The sequence below is a fragment of the Chionomys nivalis genome, chromosome 22, assembly GCF_950005125.1.
Source record: "Chionomys nivalis chromosome 22, mChiNiv1.1, whole genome shotgun sequence".
Lineage (NCBI taxonomy): Eukaryota > Metazoa > Chordata > Mammalia > Rodentia > Cricetidae > Chionomys > Chionomys nivalis.
The window spans coordinates 38,626,343-38,633,386 of record NC_080107.1 but is presented as its reverse complement, the minus strand read 5'-3'; positions in this window follow the sequence as shown (position 1 = coordinate 38,633,386).

Genomic DNA, 7,044 nt, shown 5'->3' with positions numbered 1-7,044 from the left:
AAAGCCAGGGGGAGCAAGCCAGTAAGTAGCACTCCTCTGTAGTTCTGCTGAGCTGAGCTCCTTCCTCCCTCTAGGTCCTTGCCTTGAATTTCCTCAATAATTATAAGCCGGCAAACCCTTTCATCCTCAAGTTTCTTTTGGTTACAGTGTTTCCCACAGCAATATCAAACAAACTCGGCAGATACTATTAGCAGGTTTGTGGAGTATTGCCACGATGACAACCTGACCTTATTACTTTCAGGAGAATTGTAGGAGGCGTTTGGAACTTTGGATTAGACAAGCTGTTGAGTTTTCAAAGCTTAATTGGCTATTGTGGGAGCTTGAAAGAAAAGAACGTTGAGGGCAATGCAGATGTTGGAGTCTCGCTTGTGATATTTCAGAGGGAGTCCCTAAAAGACTATCGGGGCTATTTGAGTGTGAACAAAGCCTCCTAAAAAGAAGCTGTGTTTGGCAGAAACTGATTGGCCAATTAGAATTTTAGTGCTATGGAGAAATTGGAATGTTGCATGTACAAAAGGCTGATTATCTTATTCTGGGCTAGTTCTAGCTCCTCGTCCAGCTCCTTGCCCACCTCTGTGTCAGAATTAGCATCTTATGATTTATGTAGTAGATAAAAATAATAATACTACTTTTTAGACTCTCCTGGCTTAGAGGACCACTAGCTTCCACCAACCAAAACGCTAAGAATGGAGTCTCATCAGATAGCATCTCCCTTCTCACTGTACTCTCCTTTAAGATGTACCCACCAAGGCATTTTAAGCTTGACTTGATTTAAAAATTTCCTTATTCTAAAAGCTTCCTGAAACTGCTTTTACATTGGAATGTGGAATTTGGGGTAACTGAAATATGTGTTTCTGGGAAATGGTCTCTCAAAGAGTTAAATATCTCCTATTCTCTTTAATTTGAGAGCTGTGGTTTGATGCTTGTGTTTACAAGTGAGATATTTTGTCTTAAGGATCAGTGGCTTCTGGTGAGCTGAAGAATCAGAGCCAAGTTCTATTGAAGTGAAACCTTTGCTTTACTGGGATAATTGATGCTTCTTGGCTGGAGCTGAGATATCAGCTGTGATGAAGATGAGGTAAGCATTCTTGGGGTATAGCTTTCTGGGGGTGTTTTCTCAGGGTTAGCACAGAGACCTGTGTTTCAGAGGAAGCCAAGGCCTCACCTTAAGTTGGCAGCTGACTAGGTAATGTGTTAGAGTTCCCTATAAGGTACCACAGAAACAGCAGGGTTGAAAAGGTCATGGAGAGCAGCTGAAGTTTAGCTCAGTGAAAGGCCCAGAGCCATTGCTCAAGGTGCAGCTTCGGCTGCAGTGGAAATTCCAGGGATAAAGGGGACATTGAGAGAATCTGAGCCTCAGTACCACGTGACTAGCTTGGAGTAGCTGCAGAGATGACAGGAGAGGTTATCAGTAAAGGTGCAGTTTCTGTCAGAGTGGAGAACCTAGAATACTGGAGATGCCAGAGCAGGGGGATGACTGCCAAGGACAACGGGCACTGTGCTGTGGCCTCCCAAAGCTACAATCTGAGTGTTTCAGATGGGGGATGATTGCCAAGGACAACGGGCACTGAACTGCGGACTCCCAAAGCTACACTCTGTGTGATTCAGATGGCAGAATCAGAGACGTGCAGCTGCCTGGACAGTTTGCTGTCCACAGGATCATGAGCTTCAGATGCTGGCACTGAGCTAAAGCATTCGATTGATATTTCTGAATGTTGGTTTTGCTTTGAATTTGATTCTAATTGTTTCCTTTTTTTTCCTCTTGGAAGAAGTATTTGACTTGTTTTTAAAGTTGAGAAATTGTAGACTTTTAAAGAGATGTTCGATATTTTATAGAGATTGGACTTTTAAAATGTTGAAATTTTAAAGAAATGGGACTTTTAAAGTTATTCTGTGTTTTATATTGTGATAGTAACATGAGTTCTTAGGCATGAATGAGAAAGGAAACAATATGGTTTAATGATGTGGGGGGGGGTAGGTAGGGCTGGAGCGATGACTCAAAGGTTAAGAGCACTGACTGTTCTTCCAGAGGTCCTGAGTTCAATTTCCAGCAACTTACAACCATCTGCAATCAGATCTGGTGCCCTCTTCTGGCACGGAGGTGTACAGGCAGGAGAAACATTATATACATAATAAATAAATAAATAAATAAATCTTAAAAAATAAAGAAGTTGATTTCATTTAAAAAACAATAGCATGTGAGTTAAGTTGACAAAAATGTCAACTATGATCATTAGTTTGTCAACTTGACAAAAGGTAGTGTCACCTAAATGCTGTTAGATCAGACTGTAGGTAAACCTGGTGGCACATTTTCTTGATAATGAGTGATATTAGAGGGCCCAGCCCACTGTGGGTAGTATCATTCTTTGGGTAGGTTGTCTTGGATTTTATAGATATATGTATATATAAAATAGGATCAACAAGCCAGTGGAGGCAATCCAGTAAACTGCATACATCTGTGTCTCTTCTTCTGCTCCTGTTTCCAGGATTCTGTCTTGCCATCCTACCCTGATTTACCTCAGTGATGTAATGTGATCAGGATGTGTAAGACAAATAAACCCTTTTATCCTCAAGGTGCTTTTGGTCAAATATTGTCAAATATCCCATTCCTTCCCAAGTGATGCTTTCTGTGCTGTTCAATAAAAAGGAAAGCAGAGCTCTGTGTTATGGAGATGTCTACAGCTCACAGATAGATAAACACACAGAGACACACACAGACACAGGGGCAGATTCACAAAGCAGGCTCACACAACAGACAGAGAAAAGAAGATACGGGCAGCATGAAAGAGAGAATTCAGATCTGGACTTGTGATGTTTAAGTGACTCCAAGGGGGTTTTCTTTTGTTTCTTTCCTGAATACAACACTGATATATTATTGGTGACTCAGAGTTAATCTGTGAAAAGGAAGAACATTTCATCTAATGAATGAACTAATTCTTGGTTCCAGGTATTGATTTTTTTTTTTTTTTTTAAGTTTTGTTTAAAGTCAGTGAGCATTGATTGATGTGGGCAAACCCAATCACTGACTTCCAGTACCGGAATCATGAAGAGAATTATCTGTGATGCTGTACCCATACTTTGGTAATAAAGCTAGTGTTTACAAGTGGCCAACAAGCTGAGGATATGCCTCAGTATTTGCTGTAATAGGAGTGACGGGCTAAGTTCCTTGCACCCAGCTGCCTGCATGGCTAGATTTATACCCGAAATAATTACATGGAAACTGTATTCTTTTAAACACTGCCTGGCCTGGCCTATTAGTTATAACCTCTTATTGGCTAGCTCTTACATATTGATCTAACCCATTTCTAATATTCTGTGTAGCACCATGAGCTGGCTTACCAGGAAAGAGCTTAACTTGCGTCTGTCTGGAGTGGGAGAATCATGGCCACTGCCTTATTCGGCTTCTTTCTCCCAGCATTTTGTTCTGTCTACTCCGCCTACCTAATTTTCTGTCCTATCAGGGCCAAGCAGTTTTCTTTATTAATTAACCTATGAAAACAACAGATAAATACAAGACCCACCTCCATCAAGTATTTGCCTTTATAAGTTGGAATAAATGATAGGATTGAAGGTTGCTATCTGCTCCAAGTTGATCCCCTCCCTGCTCACATGTAGCTTTCCATAGAAGATCTTCCCAGAAGATGGATATCGTAAGAAAATGCCAGCACATGAGCAATAGGACACTGGAACAATAACCTCAGTACAAATGTGCCAGAGCCCCTTAATCTCAGCACCTCCTTTTGTTTTCACCGAGCGTAAGTCTGAAGTTGTCTAAATTAAACACAATACAAAAACCAGTTTTATTAGTAAGAACTAAAGTAATAATAAGTAAATCAATCAATCAATCAATACCTGTCCTTTTATTCTGATCAAGAAAATAAATCGGGCGGTGGTAGCATGTAGGGCCCACAGGTCTACCCCTCCTCCCAGGGTCCATATTGAGGATAACAAAACATCTTGTTGTAGTTTCTGGCGAAACATCTTGTTTGTTCCTGTGCTCCCTCTGCCCACCCTGGTGGCTACATGGGAGTTGTTTGCTCATCTTGAGCCTGGTAATTTCCCACCTGTTTGGAGGATTTCTACTGTGCAACATTTAGGTATATAAGGCTTTCTCTAAGCTTGAATAAACGGTATTCTGCATTCCCTCTTCACAAATGACCCACGACTCTTGTGTTCCTTAATCTCCAGCCCCTTGCGAGATCCCATAATGCAGGCGCTACAGGGGCACATACCTTTAATCCCAGCACTTGGGAGGCAGAAGCGGATGGATCTCAGAGAGTTTGAGGTCAGCCTGGTTTTACAAAGTGAGTTCAAGGACAGCCAGGACTGTTACACAGAGAAGCCCAGACTTGAAAAAACAAACAACAAAAAACAAAACAAAAAAAAGGAAAGAAAAAAATAGAAAAACCAGCAGACTGTCCATGGAGGGGCTCCCCTCTCTCTGTTCACCCACACCCAATCTCTCAGGCTCATTAGGAAACAACCTAGATGTCCCTCGACAGAAGAGATAATAAAATGTGCTATATTTACACTATGGAATATTACTCAGCTGTTAAAAACAATGACATCATGAAATTTTGCAGGTAAATGAATGAAACAAGAAAAAAAATCATCCTCAGTGAAGTAACCCAGACCAAGAAAGACAAATATAGTATGTATTCACTTAAAAGTGGATATTAACTAAAAAGTAAATAATAACCAAGCTACAATCCTTGGACCCAAAGAGGTTAAGTAAAGGGCAGGTGTCTCGGGATGATGTATGGATCTCCCTGGGAAGGGGAAATACAATAAGATTTGTGGGTAAACTGGGATGTGGGGGTGACAGGAGTAGGAGAGGGTAAGAGCGGGTTAGATGCAGGGAGAGAATGTAGGGAGCAATGGCTGGAATTGGGAGGCATTGGGGGGGCAGCATGAAAACCTAGTGCCATGGAAACTTCCTGGAATCTATGAAAGTGATCTTATGAAGGCTTTTAGTAACTGGGGATATGGAATTTCAGTTGGCCATCTCTTCCTTGCCAATGGTAGCTCATTGAATGGGAACTCTAGTTTGGTTAGACAATACGTAAGAATCTTAAGTTCATTTTAAAATTGTCTTAGAATTACATCCTCATGTGCTGAAAATACTTTTAAAGATAATAATGGTTCTATTACCACTGAGAAGTTATTGCAGTGATAGATGTTGTAGTGTGTGGTCTAGTATTCCAAAGGGAGAGAAAGAAGAATTCTCCAGATTTGTCCATTCCAGCCAGCCAGCTTGATATTTGACTTAAGGATTGGGAAAAATATTTTATATGGCATGATAAAAGGAAGTTGTGGTTGCTGAAACCAGCACTTAATAAAATGCAAGTCACGCTGAAAGCAACAAGATTTCCTCTTTTAAAAGAGAATTTTATATGCAAAACCAATCAGAAAAATGCCAGTGACAAGTAAATATTTCAAGAGTATGTGGAAATGGTTATATAAGATTTTGATATGCTAGTATATATTTAGAATACCCAAATAAGCATCCTTTATAAGTTACTCAACTACATAATCTATATTCTGTAGAATGTTTGATAAAATCTTGAAGATCTTGGAGTATGCAGAACATTGTGAAATAACACACTAGTCCCAGTGGTCGTTTCCATGAATAGAGAACCCTTGGCATCCTGTGCTTATTTATAAGTGTCTTTGGTTTTCTCAAGGGTTTCTCTGTGTAACAGTCCTATCTGTCCTGGAACTAGTTCTGTAGACCAGGCTGACCTTGAACTCACAGAGATCCACCTAAGCCTGTCTCCCAAGTGCTGGAATTAAAGATGCTTGCCACCACCACTGGCGATGGTTGTTGTTGTTGTTGTTGTTGTTGTTGTTGTTGTTGTTGTTCTTCTTCTTCTTCTTCTTCTTCTTCTTCTTCTTCTTCTTCTTCTTCTTCTTCTTCTTCTTCTTCTTCTTCTTCTCCTCCTCCTCCTCCTCCTCCTCCTCCTCCTCCTCCTCCTCCTCCTTCTGAACACAGAGTCTTTCCAACCAAGGAGAATTGAAAAGCAGATTATATAAAAATATAATACTTATGGAATGAGCAATGTTGTCCCCAGTCTTGATTTCAGGTTGTTTAATGACTGGGTTTTATTTTCCCAAAGTTAAAGGCTACATTAAGAAAAATGCTTGCTAAAATGTTATAAGGATCAACATACTTAAAGTGCACACGCATGAAGAAAGCACCAGGATCCAATTGAAATGAGAGGGAAAGGACTGAATGGAACTTCTAACAGAATGGCCAGATTTGCTCTCACTTATTGTCAATGAAATGGAATGAAAATTAATATTCACAAGTATCATACAACAACAAATTTGCACAGTCATAGACAAGCATGGTATTTTCTGTGTATTAAAAGCAGGTTCCTGTATCGTTATTGGGAGTGGACAAAGAATTTGGGGGTTAAATTAATGATTTGGTTTAAGAGTCTCAACAATGTTCAAAACCAGCAATTCCGTTTCTAAGGAAACAGCGCCCTTTAGACTGATAATCAGAAGTTCTCCCTGAGTTTTAGGTGTAAAAGCGTTTCTCCTCATGCTGTGTGTGTGTGTGCGTGTGTGTGTGTGCATGTGCGTGTGTGCGCGTGTGTGTGTGTGTGTGAGAGAGAGAGATTGAATTTAGTATTTTTTTGAGATTTTTTCTATGAGTTTCTTTAGTTTAGCATACTGTGATGGGAGTGCTATCTAGGCTGTCCAAAGTCTGTGAAAAGTTTTTGTACCCCATAAGCCTCTCCACCGAGGCAATAATTCAGATCAGACCAAATCAAACCGAATTAGAAAAAGCCCAGGTTTAATGGATACCAACGCTCCCGGATGACTTCCCAGCTCCTCAGAGAGGAGCAGGGGAAGGAAGACTGGAAAACAATGTATTTGTTCTCTGGGGTGCTATTTAAATACCCTGTGGGAGTGGTCTTTTGCATCTCTGGGGAGGGGTCATCGGTTGGCTGGCTGTCTAGGAGGTGGAGTCTGGACTGAGGAAATGCACAGAAGGAGCTTGGTATGGAACTTCCACTGGAACATTCCAGGTTCTTT